The following is a 15713-nucleotide window of genomic DNA, read 5'->3' on the forward strand; positions in this document are numbered from 1 at the left end:
ACTATCGCCCGCCGTCGAAAAAGACATACCACAAGACGCCAGCCTCGTCCTATCAACCTTAAACACAGACAGTTGGACCAAACCCATCTTCGATTACCTAAAGCACGAAACTCTACCCGACGACAAGCTAGACGCCAGAAAGATACTTTTCAAAGCTTCACGATATGTTATTTTGCAGGACGTACTATTTAAGCGATCAGCAAACGGAATGTTGATGCGATGTGCCGAAGAGATCGAGTGGGAAACGCTATTGAAACAATACCACGAAGGAGAATGCGGAGGACACGAAGGAGGACGAAGCTTATCAACCAGAATCAAAAGAAATGGATACTATTGGCCAACAATGCTTAAGGACGCCATGAGGTACGTATCCAAGTGCGACAAGTGCCAACGACACGCAGGTATGACACATAAACCATCCGAATTCTTGCATCCAACCCTAACTCCGTGGCCTTTCATGAAATGGGGGATGGACATCGTTGGCAAATTGCCCGTCGCCCCAGGACAAAAGGTCTTCATGTTAGCCCTAACAGATTATTTTTCCAAGTGGATAGAAGCAGGTGCGTTCCAACAAGTAAGGGACAAAGAGGTATGCTCGTTCATATGGACTAACATAATATGCAGGTTCGGAATACCGTCAGAAATCATCTGCGACAACGGATCACAATTCATCAGCGACAAGACAAGAGCTTTCTGCAAAACATGGAACATCGAGCTAAAGACGTCGACGCCCAGATACCCCCAAGCAAACGGACAGGCGGAATCCAGCAACAAAACGATCATCGCGTCGCTGAAAAAGCGGTTGGACGACAAGAAGGGGCGATGGGCAGAAGAATTGCCATCCATCCTATGGGCCAACAGGACGACGCCTAAGACGGCGACGGGACAGACTCCCTTCTCACTCGTTTACGGGTGCGAAGCGGTACTTCCCCCTGAAGTGACGCTGCCCAGTGCACGATATGGACTCATGACGCCAGAGCAAAACGACGTAGAACTCAGCGAAAACCTCGACAACACAGAAGATCTCAGGGAAGCAGCATTGATAAGGATGGTGTCACAGCAACAAATCGTGGCAAAGTGCTTCAACAAAAATGTCAAAGTGAAAATGTTCAAAGAAGGAGATTGGGTACTGCGCAGAGCATTTCAAAACACGAAAGAATTGAACGCGGGTAAGTTAGCACCAGCTTGGGAAGGACCGTACTTGATCGACAAAATCGTCGGAAAGGGGGCATACAGACTCATTACCAAAGATGGCAAGTCGGTCCCCCGAAGCTGGAACGCAACACATCTTAAACTCTACCATTTTTGAAATCTCGTCGTAACCAATTTTATCAGTCGCCGTATCGTCGTCTTTACTTTTCTTTATCGTTTTATTTTAAAAACCATTACTAACTTAGGCATCGGAGGGCCGTTGGCATCCCCAACGGCCAATCCTCCTAGCGACCCCTGTTTTCTTTTGCAGAATGCAAGACGCACGACGAATGACATCCACAAGCAACAACGTACGACTCAGAGCGAGACCGCAAGAGACAACGAAGTAACAACGCAGGTATGATTTTACACATCAGTCGGTTCAATACTTATTACTTGCAAAGCATCTGCTACACGAAACTAAGACATCAAAACGCAACGGGATAACCATAAAGAAAAACAAACTTAACACACACGACGCGCGACCCCTAAGGCCACGACTTCCGAAATTTCAAACACTAAACATTATCCACACACAGCGTCGCCACTACCGACGACGAATAAAAACATTCCAAACACAAAAACAAAACACAAGTCATCCAAACCACCTCGTCGCCGCCATCAACGACGAGTAAAGAAGTTCACCAACAAAACACAAAAACCAACAGAAAATTCGAAAACTACAAACTATTACATCCCTTCTTCCTGGGTAGAGACCACGACTTCCTGCTCCGGCTCTTGCTCTGGGGGCACGACTGGCACCTCCACCGACGCCACGTCCACCGTCTCGTCTTGAGAAACGACGGCAAGGGCCTCCTCTTCGCACCCAACAGCTAAAACCTCCCCCTCTTGGTCCGGAACAGGCGCACTCACCACCAACAAAGCCGCATCCACCTCCGTCGCCTCAGTACTAGCAGTGTCAGCCGTCTTCGCCAACTCCTCCGAATCCACCACGGGCACCGACAGGTCAGCCATGGTACCGCCATTAGCCAGATAGTCATCCACCTCCTTTTGACACGGCCAAAGGCTAGTCTCCCCAATCAGGCAGGAATACATCATCTGCGCCCGCGTCCTCCATATAGCAAGAGCCTCGACGTCCTTCGCCTCCTCCTGCAGGGCGTCGTACAAGCTCCTCAATCCATCCAACTCCTCTGTCGTCGAGGTCAACTCCTCCTTCACTTTCTCCAGATCTTTAGCCACGTCGGCTAACTGCTTATCCTTACCTTTCAATTGATCACCCTTGGCCTTAATCACCGCAGCAAGATCCACGACCTTCTTCTCAGCAGCTTTCCACTTCGCTTCCCACGACGCGGCCGCCTTCTTCGCCGTCGCCGTCAGCTGCCTTGCATTCGTCACCTCGTCGCACAGCAACGAACACTGCCTACGTACAGCCAAGGCAGCCTGCGACGCCTGCGCAAAACCAATGCCAAAACAGATTTACACAACATACATCTTTCACAAACAAAAAAGAAGAAAAAAACTAAATAAAACTCACCCGCAGACTAAGCTCAGCGGCGTCCGACGCGACAGGAAGAGGATCCACCTCGTGGTATCGTCGATACGTCGTAGGCAAGATCAAGCGATCAGCGAAAGGCCATATAACCGACGCCTCTTCATCACCCAAGAAGCTTGGGGGCAAAGTGATAACTGTATCCTCGACAGGATCCGTCTCGATAGGTCGCTTCTTGGCCGACGAAGTAGACACTTTACTAACGTCGACAGCAGCAGACGACGCCTTGAACGGCTGTGGAGGCGACGACGAAGCAATCGGATGAAAGCCTTCGGCTCCTATGACGACAGGCGTCTCGGCCGATGAACCTATCGCAGAAAACCGAGGTACAACCGTCATACCTCGTCCACCAGAAGTCGAGGACGACCTCAGTCGCTTCCTTGCACGCTCCTGAATCTCGCTCTGAGACATCCTCGACACAGGCCGAGACGAAAGAGTATGCTCTACACCCAATACAAAAAATAAAGGTCAAACATTATCCAAAACAAAAACAAAAATATATACAAACCCCGAAATAAACAAACGACAAATACCTGAGTTGTCAGCCATATCACCTACTTCACCTTCGGCGGACGACGAGTTTGCCACTACCTCCTCAAGCAAATCCAACCTTTTCCGACGACGAGTCAGTTGACCTGATCCCTCGTCTATCTCCTCCTCCTCGGCGACGTCGCCTGACCGGTCCACCTCCTGCTCGTCTAAAAACTCTCCGTCGCGACTGAAAGACCTATCCTCGACAGAATAACCCAAGAACTTCCGATACTTATCCTCAGAATCAGCGTTCAACTCAGTCAACGACGACGCCTTGACAACTGCAAAACAAAACCAAGTAAGGCGACGTTCAGTAAAACGACGAGAAACAAAGATAAAACGACACATTTACCTTCCATCGTCCATCCCTCGACCAGAAACCGCCCTTTATCTCCCAGAGAATCTTTGCCTACAAAGACAAAACGACTCTGCCAACCCCTGTCGTTCACACCTAAACCAACACCTAAGTTTGTCTTCCCCTTCTTCGTAACCAAGGTATACCTACAACACTTCTGCAGTGCTAGGTCGTAAGAGTACATCAAATCAGACAGGTCAAACGGCGTACGCCAGTTCGCAGTAACTCCATGCACCACCGTGAAAACCCGCCATATCTGGGGCATCAACTGACCCGGACTCAAATGGAAAACCTCGATAAAGGACCTAACTAGAGGAGTGAAAGGAAATTTGAAGCCAATTGTGAACGGATACTCATACATAACCACATACCCCTCTGGACAGTCAAAGGCTTCCTCATCCGAGCCGGGAATCTTCACTTCCGCCGACGGCGGCAAACCAGCAAGTTCAACAAAAGCCGCCGGATCCACCACAGTAGAATATATCGGGTTAAGGGACTTAACCCGAGTGGAACCCGACTCCCCCTTTCCTCTCGCTACAACCGACTTAGATCTACCCATCTCACTTACAAAAATCTACAAGGAAATCGAAAAAGAAAGCAAATTTTACCTGAAAATCGAACAAACTCAGTGCGAAAATCGACTTCGCTTTCTCCCTCTTCTCTCTCCTGCTTTCGGATCTAGAAATTTTTTGAAAAACTTGGTGTGAAGAACTTTATTGCATGTCGTGAATTGGTATTTATTACTCTAGAATTTTGAACGGTTTTATCCCACGAACTAGGTAGTTGAAGACGGTTTTTTAATTTGAATTGTTTCTTTTGCTTTGTGTGACTCCGCAAATTCACAATTGGGGGCAAACTGTTATCCCACTTTTTGGACTAACGACATAACCGTTCTAACGTTTGGTCATGTCGTGTCAGCCAGATCATATCGTGTCGCAGGTAAACACAGCTCCAGGGAGATACGTCCGACGTAGCATCATACAACGAGGTATAGCCGACGAAGGACAGGCGACAAAGTACAAGCAACTGAGACGCGTCCTCGAGAAACGGGCTGATGAAGATAAGTTGACCTAAAGCCCATGATAGGCAGCGCCGTCAAGCTAGCAAGAACGAGTCCAAGACTCACGCGAGAAGCGCGGAAGCAGTTGAAGGCTGAAGAGACGTGTGATGAAGATACTCCTATCTTTGTGGGATTTTCTCAACCGATTAGACCGTTGAGAATACCCTATAAAAGGACGAAGATAATGATAAGCAAGCCACGTTCACTCAAGCACCGAAACTCTTAAGTTATAAACTGTTTCATTATTCATTATTGTACTTGAGATTTTAGTTATCGATTCTCAGAAAGAAAAGCATAAACAATCATATAGAATACTTAGTGGATTGATAGCCTCATAGCTATCCGCGGTTTTTTACCTTGTTCCTGGGTTTTCCGCGTCAACACTCCTCTGTGTCGTGCCTCTTTATTTGTGTCGTTGATTCTTTGCTTAGTTAGTGTCGACCCTAGCCGAAAGTCGCCCCCATACGAATTTTGGCATAAACAACTTCGCTGTTTCGTTTTATCCGAGCCTTTGGAACCCAAGGAATGGCTACTTCGGGTTGATTTTAGCTTCGGATTGATCAGATCCGAAGTTGCATGCATAGTAATAGAATAAAAAGACATAAGGATATGTTTAATGAAACACATGGTGCCAGTGGCTTTCCTCTTTTCATTAAACGACTTACTTGGATTACAAAGGGAAGGAAGTTAGATCATACAAAATATTTCTTGAGAACATCGGCATTCCAATGGTTCTTCAAGATTGTTCCATCTAACTGTTTAAGCATAAAGGTGCCAGTCCTCTTTTCAGAGTGGATGATGTATGGTCCTTCCCATGTTGCCGAGAGTTTCCCATGGATCTTTCCCTTCTGAACTACAGCAGCGTTTCTGAGCACTAGGTCGCCGACCTTTAGAGGCTGGCATTGACTCTTCGGTTGTAGTGCTTGCTGACTCTCTGCTGATACGCTACGTTCAGAGTTCTGGCCTCGTCCCGAGCCTCATCTAGTAGATCAAGTGATTCGGACAGAAGTTGGTCGTTGCTTGGACCATGGACTCCATCATACCTGTTGTATGCCTGGACCCTTAAGCTCTCTGTTCCGATCTCTACAGGGATGACAGCCTCGGAACCGTAGACCAGGTGGAAGGGTGTTTGTCCTGTGGCTTCCTTCTCAGTGGTCCGAAGGGACCAAAGTGTTCCTGGGAGCTCTTCTAGCCATTTGCTTTTTTCGTCCTCGACTCTCTTCTTGAGTGCATTGAGGATGAGCTTGTTCGCGGCTTCGGCTTGGCCGTTGCTCTGAGGATGGCACACTGCTAAGTAGGCGAGGTGGATACCGAACTGTTTGCACCATCTTTGTAGTGGTGTGTTGTCAAATTGCTTCCCATGATCGAAGACCAATAGCCTCGGTATTTCGAACCTTATGATGATGTTTTGCCAAATGAACTTGCGGACCTGCTTCTCTGTGATGGAGGAGACTGCTTCGGCCTCAATCCACTTACTAAAGTAGTCGACCCCCACAATCAGCCACTTCTTCTGATTCACGGCCGAAGGGAATGGACCAATGATTTCCAAACCCCATTGCGCAAATGGTAGGGGGTAGAGTGTTGCTTGAAGGGTTTGGGCTGGCTGGTGGATTGCAGGTGCAAACTTTTGGCATTTCTCGCATTTTCTTGTCAGCGCCTTTGCTTCGGAAACCATGGTGGGCCACCAAAATCCGGCCCTTAGTGCCTTGTGTGCCAGTGCCCTTCCTCCGATGTGATTTCCACATATGCCGAGGTGGATTTCCCTTAGGATATAATCGGCATCGGTTGGGCATACACATTTCAGCAGTGGGGCTGAGAATGACTTTGTCATGAGCTCTCCGTTGGCGCCAATGATGAACCACCGGTTGAACCTTTTCAGCTTCCTTGCTTGCAGCTTGTCTTCGGGAAGTTCTCCCCTCTCTTTGTATGCAATGACTGCGTCCATCCAACTTGGCTCGGGACGTACATTGCAAACTGCAGGGGGTGGCATGTCGATGCTCCTTTCTTGGTGTACTTCCACATGGACTGACCTGTTTAGGTCAGAGAGCGTTGAGCTTGCAAGTTTGGACAGCGCATCCGCCTGTGCGTTCTGACCTCGGGGAATGAGTATGACTTCGAAGGATCTTAACTTTGACGTTAAGGATTTGATTTTTGCTAGGTAAGCTGTCATGCTTGGCCATTTGGCCTCGTACTCCCCTCGGATCTGGTTGGCTACGAGCTGAGAATCAGTCTTGAGACAAACATGTTCGGCTTCAAGAGATAAGCACAGCTCTATTCCTGCGATTGCTGCCTCGTATTCGGCCTCATTGTTGGTTGCTTTGAAACCGAACTTCAGGGCGTACTCTATGCTCTTTCCCACTGGGGGTATCAGTACTACTCCGGCTCACGAGCCGTTCACTGTGGAAGATCCGTCAGTGTAGACCTTCCATGTTCTCTTGGTGTCATCTAGCACCTCTTGATATGAGCATTCGGCCAAGAAGTCTGCGAGCGCCTGTGCTTTGATGGCCGTCCTCGGTTGATACTTGATTCTGAATTCAGACAGCTCGAAAGCCCAAGCAGCCAATCTTCCCGACCTTTCTATCTTGTCTACCACTTTCTCCAGTGGCTGGTCAGTTAGTACCACTATTTGATGGGGTCAAAATAGGGCCTTAGTTTCCGAGCTGCTACCACCACTGCGTATGCTACTTTCTCAATGAGTGGATACCGAGTTTCGGCATCCGTCAGGGTTCGGCTGGTAAAGTAGATTGGCTGTTGCTTCTTTTCTTCCTCTCGGAGGAGTACTGCGCTTACGGTCCCGGGGCTGACTGCGACGTATAAGTATAGAGCTTCCCCCTCTTTGGGCCTGGCTAGCGTCGGCAGTTGAGCTAGGTGAGCCCTGAGCTGTTGGAATGCATCTTTTTGCTCTTGTTCCCATGTCAGCTCGGGGTCCACTTTCCTCGGGACGCCTTTCTTTTTGATGAGTTCTGCTTCTCCTCCAGGGAGGGTTTTGGGTTTGAGAGCTTTGAAGAAGGGTGCCCCTTTATCCGAAGCTTTCGATATGAATCTTGACAGTGCGGCCAACCTGCCCGTTAGCCTTTGCACGTCTCTTTTTGTCTTCGGTTCGGGTAGATCTAGCGCAGCCTGGACCTTGTCCGGGTTCGCGTCTATTCCCCTTTCACTTACCTCGGGACTATTCCCCTGGATCTATCCTCGGGAGGGGATAGCAATCTTTTGGGCAAGCTCGATTCAGATCTGTGAAATCGACACACATGCGCCATGAGCCATTTGCTTTCTTGACCATGACCACATTGGCCAACCATTTGGGGTACATGCACGGCTCGATGAAGCCTGCCTCTTGCAATTTCTTCACCTCTTCGGCGATAGCTTTGTTTTTCTCCGAGGAGTAGTTCCTTTTCTTCAGTTTGATCGGCCGAGCCTCGGGACTGACATTCAGCTTGTGACATATCATCTTCGGATCTATCCCTGGCATGTCAGCCGCCGACCATGCGAAGATGTCTTTGTGATCCCTCAGCAGCTGGATCAACTCTATTCAAAGTCCCGAGCCTAGGCCTTTGCCTATTTGGACACTTCTGTCTGACTCATCCTCTAGGGAAATGTCTTCCATCTCTTGGTCTGATTCAGGAGAAAGGGTCTCTGGTCGAGCATCAACTTCTGCGGGCTTTACCAGGTTGCTCGGTCCTGCCTTTCTCCTCTTGGCATCTTTTTCTCCACCTGGGGGAGGACTCTTCTCATCTTCATCCTCGGGACTGTCTCCTAGCTTCGGCTTTCGGATGGCCGTGTGGCAGGTTGACCTTGCCACCTCTTGATCGCCCTTTATCCGCTCGGCGAAGCCAGCATCCGAGACATACATCATCATCTGATGGTATGTGGATGGAACTGCTTGTATCTTGTGGATCATGGTTCGTCCCATGATGACGTTATACACTGAGTCGCAGTCCATCACCAACAATTCCTCTCGGACGTTCCTTGCCGCCAGGCCTTGGCCGATTGTAACGGGTAGGGTGATCTTTCCTCGGGGAATAGCTGCAGATCCGTTGAATCCGATCAATGGGTAACTGACCTTGGTCAGTGACTCTTCTCCCTCTTCGAGGATGAGTTGCTCGAAGCAGTTCCTGAAGATGATGTTGACGGCGCTCCCTCCATCGACCAGTACACTATGGACATTGTGGTTGTTGAGATCCATTTCGATCACCAACGGGTCGTCATGCTTGTACTGGGTCCCGAGGCAGTCATCAGCAGTGAATGTCATGTTCGGGGGGGTAGGCTGATTCTCCCCAACATTGCTGAAATTGACTCGGTGGGAGAGAGCTCTTAGATGTTTCTTGCTGGCGTGGCCGGATCTTTGTCCTCCGAACACCACTAGAATTGGTTTTTTCTTTTGCCCTTCGGTCTCATGGACCCTTTTCAGGGCTTGCTCTTGAAGCTTACCAGATTTTGCCTTTTCTTTTTCTTCTCTTTCCGCCCTATGGTCAAGCAGGTAACCCTTAAGGTAGCCTCGTCGTATGAGGTCTTCGATGTTATCCTTCAATGAGTTACACTCCTCCGTGGTATGGCCGAAGTCATCGTGGAATTCACACCACTTGTTCTTGTTGCGGTGGCGAGGGTTTGACCTGAGCTTGTCTGGAAGCTTCCACTTTTCATCGTCCTTGTGGAGGTTGAAGATTTCTCTTCGGGGTATGGTGAGTGGGGTGTAGTTGGTGTACTTGGGTTGAAATTCACCCTTCTTCCCGTCTCTCTTGGGACTCGCTTCTCTCGCACCCACCTTCTCTTTCCCCTTTCTTGAGTTGCCCTCGGGCTTACTCTGATTTGTTCTGTTATCTTTCGGATCTGATGAACCTCTTAGCCTTGCTGCTTCCTTGTTGAACTCTTCGGTTCTGATGAACGCATCTGCCATTTGGAGCACGTCCGCTATTTTGGAGGGGTTTTTCATTGTCAGTTTGTCTCGAAATTTCCCCTCCCGTAGCGCGTGCTTCAAGGCGAAGATTGCTACATCTGGCTGCAGGTTCGGAATGTTGGTGGATTCCTTCATGAATCTGGCCATGAAGTCTCGCAGGCTCTCGTCTCTTTCTTGCTGTATAGAGGTTAGCTCGGCAGTGGTTTGTTCTGGGCGATTGTTGCTCACGAATTGTACACAAAACCTCTTCTTCAGCTTCTTCCAACTTTTGATCGATCCCTTCGGCAGCGATCTGAACCATTCTCCAGCAACTCCTGTCAGCGTGGTTGGGAAGTATTTGCACCAGCAGGCTTCGGAGTAGGGACTCAGAAACATCTGCTGTTCGTAAGAGATGACATGATCCCTCGGATCTGTGATTCCGCTGTACGTCAGGTGCGCTGGTAGTCTCACTTTGGGAATCGTCTCCATGACAATATCATCCGAGAATGAAGAAGATGCTGGAGTCATGATTTTCTTTCCTAGCCTCGCCCTGATACCTTCGCTTCTCGAGTTTCCTCTAAGGGACTGCTCGGGGGCGTGTAGGGGGCTAGGAGTTCGGTCACTTCTCCTCCTCCTTCTCGACTGGCCACTGCCCTCGGGTTGTCTACTGGATCCACAGGGGCTACCCAGCCTGTCGTGAACCGAAGGTCGCAGTCTGCTCTGGACCGAGCTTCGGATCCGAGTGGGATCACTTGCTCCACTTCGGAGAGCTTGCGGTGTCGGAGATGGTGTTGCGAACCACTCTGGTTGTTGTGAGCTCTCTGCTGCGTATCCCACGTGCTCTCTCTCCACCTTGTCATTAGGTGTGTTCCTGACATTGTGGAGAGATCTTGCTCGGGTCTCACATTGTCCTCGTCAGTCGAGGGCATGTTCAGCAATACATGTCGCCTGGCTCTCCTCGCCTCTCGCCGTGCTGCTGCCTGGGCCTGTTCTTTCTCGTTGAAGAGGAAGTTCTGCATGATGGTCATGGCCGCGGCGAGCTCTTCTCGAGAGGGGAGTGGTCTGCTAGTCGTGGCGGTTGCCCTTGTTGGCTGCGACCTCGCCATTGAGTGCAGCTGCTCGCCTCCATCGGATTCCGAATCCGTTTGGACAAGGACATCTCCCAACTGGTTGTTATTGTTGGGCACTACCATTTTTTACGTGGAAATGTAGTGTTTTTTTTTTGGGGCTTTCAAGTGTTCTTCCCCTCAGACGGCGCCAAATTGTTCCGGTGTTGAAGTGAATGAAACAATGGGCTTCGAATGAAGGCCCTTTTTGTGTGTGTTGAAGATCTTGCTAGCTCGAATGTGTCGTGTCCGAATCAACCTGCACAATAAACAAGTTACTAGCCTCGGGGGTGTTTTCGAGGAAAGCCCCTCCGATGTCTAAGTAAGAACGATGCTCGGATTCTAGAGAGAGAAGTTCTCTAGAAGAGTGGTCTTAAGGCGTGAAATGGACGTACCTTGGTATGTGAGCCATGACGGCTTATTTATAGTGTTCGTGCAATGATTGCCCTTAGGTCATTTATTGCAAGTGGGCCTTGGGCCTTGATTGGTGGCTGAATAGCCTTTTGGACTGTAGTGCTTGTGGGTTTGATGTTGCTATATTGAGCCATTGGGCTTTGGACTTAGTGGCCCAATTGATGGTCAATTGGGAGCCCAAACATCGGTTAAAACCCTAAACGTTAGCAGATGCAGCACGACCAAACATCAACGAACTGGGCAGTGGGTTGCAACGATTTAAGGAAGCAGCGGGCGGCAGGAGTTGAAATCTGAATTCAAGTGAGACAAAAACAGTGCCTTCCGAGCTACATTGATGTCCCCCTGTCCCAAAACAAGTTTGAAAAGACAACTGTAAGTTTATAGTGTGGGGGTATAGCACTTACAGTTACAATAGTAGAGGACTTACCACTTGCATCGTCTTTGTAAATGCCCTTGCACTTTCCTGGATAGCCATAAGCATTACTATTCCACACGCATGACTACAAAGCCAAACAAAACATATCAGTAAGACATAAGGTGGTTACTCGACGATGAAAAGGTAGCATAAACAGTACTTGTCGTTGTAGTCAGGGAAGCTAATGGAGTCCAAGGGCCAAGTATGCATTTTCTTCAACTTCCAAACAAGAGCTGCATTATACTGCGCGTCCCTCCCATGTAGAACGTACTCCACAGCTGCTATCTGGAATGAGGAGACCGTATTATGTTAGTACAATAAAATGAGTGAACTCAATATTCTTAAACTCCCACCAAACCAGGTTAAGTAAAAACTACATATCACATGATTAGATACCAATTTTTTAACATCCCCAGAATGCTCGGAAGCAGGATTAGTGTACATGCTGTCAATGAACCATATCTTCTAGTCTTTCAGTGCAAAAGCAACACACCACTAATGTCCGTTGTCCACAACTGGAACATAGACCTGGATATGATAATTAAAAATTCTTACAAATCGCATACCTGTGTGTCGCGGACAATTAATACACCAAAAACTAAAATAACAAATTGTACAAGGACGTTCCACAAAAAGAAGACAGATCCCGAACTGACCAAATAGAGAGCAATCATTCAACGTAAAAGGCATGTAGGAACTTATTTCCAAATCCTTAAAATACGGCCTCATCACTCAGTTATGAGTCCGAAAATAGTCAGACACATGTTGTTGGCATATATTACCATTACTATTATATGCGGAATGATTAAACCAGAGTAATCGGACATCTAAACATGGAGTAAAAAGACTAATTCGACTTACCACAGATATATCAGCTGACACAATCTTCAGGAGAGGGGTGGACCACTTCTTCAGCAGACCAGCATATGTTTCCCTCGTCTTGAATTTCTGATACTGTAAAGCACAACAACCAATAACTAAGCAACCTCGTACGCTTACTTTATTGATTTCATTAATGCTGAATATTAGGAAAACATACCGCAAATGAGGAGTCCAGCATGATTCTACGAGAATTCGTTGGGTATTCCAGAGCCCATTCCCTGTTGTATATATTTGCAACGGCCCGAACGTACTGGGAATGCACGTACTCCCTAGGACGCACAACCGAGTAGCACATCATCCGATTTGCATCATTACCATCACACTCGATAAGCATGGCCCCCTGCAAACATAAAAGACAGATACAAGTGATTATCATTATATAAATATACAACGTACATTAGTGTATATAACGTACTTTAGTGTTACATGAGTAAAAGTTGTAGAACGTACTGCTCTGTCCCTTTAGGATTGTATGACTCCACATAAGGTACTACGTCACTCTCAAGTTTTGTCATTCGAACTCGCATCTGCCGACTGCGTGCTTTCGGATTTGTTCTCGGAATCCTTAGGATCAATTTCTCCCGTGGTCGTTCTTGGTCATCAGGTTGGAGATCCTCATCAGTGGTCTTCCCTTCAGTGGGGTTATCTTGACTGGTGTTCTCTTCACTGTTCTTATCTTCAGAGGAGTTCTCTTGAGGGATGTTCTCCAAGGGCGATGCTGCAACCGTTCCTTGCACATGACCGTTAGCCGGTCCCTCATCATCGTCATCATCCGTGTTATTCGGCCCCCCATCCTTGACGCCACCATCCTCCTCTTCCGGCTACTCAACATTATCCTCACCATTGTCTTCATCATCCTCTTCGTCTTCACCTACAACCAGCTGTCCCACCTTCTCCGATGACATTCCATCTGAAGGTGGCCCGTCACCAGCTTGAACCTGTCCGTGCTAATGTGTCTGGTCGACCGGCTGCTGTAAAGGCTGTTCAGCATGTGGTCGTGGCTGGACTTTGCTTGTTTCTGGCTCAGTTGCTACTACACCAACATCATCAGCAGTGTGGACCAAAGGTACATCACCGTGGCTGACCGGGTCTTGGGGATTCATAACTGGCACACTCCCATGAGGGCCCAAAGAAGTGGGTTCACTATTTTGATGTCCAAATACACGTCCCCCATCTGACGGTTGCAACTCCACATCGGAATCGTCATCGCCATCCAACTCTGTAAGCACCTTATTGACATACTTGTCCACCGGCATAGCCACACCATCAACATCTATCGTCAAATGATCGCTAGCATGGTATCAATACCTCAAAATCGGCCAAAAGAATCAATAATAAGAGACCTCTTTTATATAATAAGAGGTTTATTAAAAAAAGAAACCTATTATCCTAGAAAAGTGGTTTCTTTAATTAAGAGGTAAGAGACCTCATTGAAAGAAAGGAGATCTCTTTTCATTTACTAAATATTTTCCCAGCAAAAAAAAAATTGCCTTTTCTTTAACTGATTTCTGTATTTTTGAAAAAAAAAATTAAAATTAAAAATTAGATAAGAGACCTCTTTTGTTAACTGGTTTCTTCCTAATTACTGTAACAAAAATTAAAAAAAAATATTAAAAAATAGTGAAGTTTCATGATAGTCGTGACTCGTGACTGCTGATATTCCTCAATGACTCCGTCAAAGGAAAAACTTACCCTCCATCTTCTCTTCTTCGATCTCTTCAATAACCAATGTCAATCACCGCCACCAACCTAGAAAACCCCTCCATCTTCTTCTCTTCGCTAGGGTATTGTCACCGGCGAACTAAAATTTCGTTGATGTAATGGTTTTGATTTATTTGCTTCATTTTTCGAGTGTTAGAGAAAAATCTAACCATTGTCTCCACCGCCTCCATCACACCCCTGTAAATTTTGCTTTGCTTCTCGAGGTTTCTCTCTTCTCTTTCTCTTTGAATTATTATTAATTAATTGGTATTTTGTGTGTGCTAATTTCGATTGCTCTTCTTCTTTGGGTATAGTATGTATTTTTCATCCATTTTTTGTATTTAGTTTTGTGTAATTGGTTAATTTTAAGGTTGTGCTATAAATTCAATTGAAATTGATAGTTCAACAATAAAAATTAGAATTATTGAAATTTAGGATTTGAACTTTGATTTATAATTTGGGAAACAATGTCGTGAAAAGAAGAGGGGAGAATGGCCTGAACTGAGAAGTTAATTGGGGTTTTATAAGTGTTTGATTGGTAGTTCAATTGTATAACATCTAATAATTAAGACAAGTCACATATTCAATCTGTTTGTTGAATTATAGTTCGAATTGGGTTTAAATTAAGAGAAGTCTCATGTTCAATTTGTTTGTTCTCTCCCAATTTTATTGCTCCCACCAATCGATTTCTTTTAGGTAATTTGGCAACCCAAACCATTAATTTTAGATTACATGAATTAAGTTTTTATTATTTTGCTGCATTCTGTGAAGTTTTTTAACAGCTGAGCATTTTGAGCATCTGGTTGTTGCCACTCTGCATGCATAAACGAAGTTTCCCTTGTGTTACTTGTAGAAATCAAGATTAATAAAGTGACAACTTTATCTTGTAGGTCAGTGAATGTCATGTATTGTTAATTTTTAGCTCAAATATTATTGTGCAGCTTTCTTAATGTTAGGGTAATTGTGATTTATAATTTTCTTACAAGTGACGTTTATGCAAAGTAGTATGGAGTTGTATTCCGGTGTAAAATTGGAGAACAACACTGTCAATCTGTCATGACTCATGGTAGAAATGTTCATACACAGATACACTTATCAGAAGTGTAAAAGCTACTACATATTTTACGACTTAGTTACACGTACTAGAATTTGCCTCCTTTGTGAACCAAAGTAACTTATAATTATCCTTAATTTCTCTTGTAGGCATTGATCAGATCAACAATAGAATGTTATATCCTTAACTAAAAAGACAAAGAGAAAATACTTCCATGACTATCTTGCATATTTGCAACTTGCAATCAGGTATATTTTCTTATTCTTTCTGCCTTTTAAGCATGACTTACTGCCCTTTTTTTTTTTTCTTAAATCAGTGATATTGCCTAGGAGCTAATTTTATTTTTCTTAAGGACTTATGGAACTGCGTTTATATTTGAATGTTGGTGGCCTTACAGCCTTACTGCGATATACTTCAATAACAAAGATTTTCATAGGCTTAAGGTTTGTAACCCATTGTACATCACTAACAGAGATTTTCCTGTGTTGTGACCAGAAAACGGTCAGTTCATTGACATTTCAATTCTTTTTCTGCTTAATTTACGGAGTAATTGGTTAGGATTTAGGAAAGGGGTTTAGTGAATGGATTGGGGTGTAGTAAAGTTCCTACATTATTTGCGCT

The 15713-nt window shown here is 46.2% G+C and overlaps 1 long non-coding RNA gene across 1 annotated transcript; it reads right to left on the reverse strand.

Annotated features, from left to right (window-relative positions):
* Positions 1-2463: 2463 nt before the first annotated feature.
* Positions 2464-2832, reverse strand: LOC130461227 (uncharacterized). Its single transcript, XR_008921630.1, has 2 exons — positions 2687-2832; positions 2464-2601 (listed from the first exon to the last, which is right to left on the reverse strand). It is a non-coding gene; the product is annotated as an uncharacterized lncRNA (long non-coding RNA).
* Between the last annotated feature and the right edge of the window lie 12881 nt (positions 2833-15713).

Source organism: Spinacia oleracea, chromosome 5, assembly GCF_020520425.1.
Source record: "Spinacia oleracea cultivar Varoflay chromosome 5, BTI_SOV_V1, whole genome shotgun sequence".
Taxonomy (NCBI): Eukaryota; Viridiplantae; Streptophyta; class Magnoliopsida; order Caryophyllales; family Amaranthaceae; genus Spinacia; species Spinacia oleracea.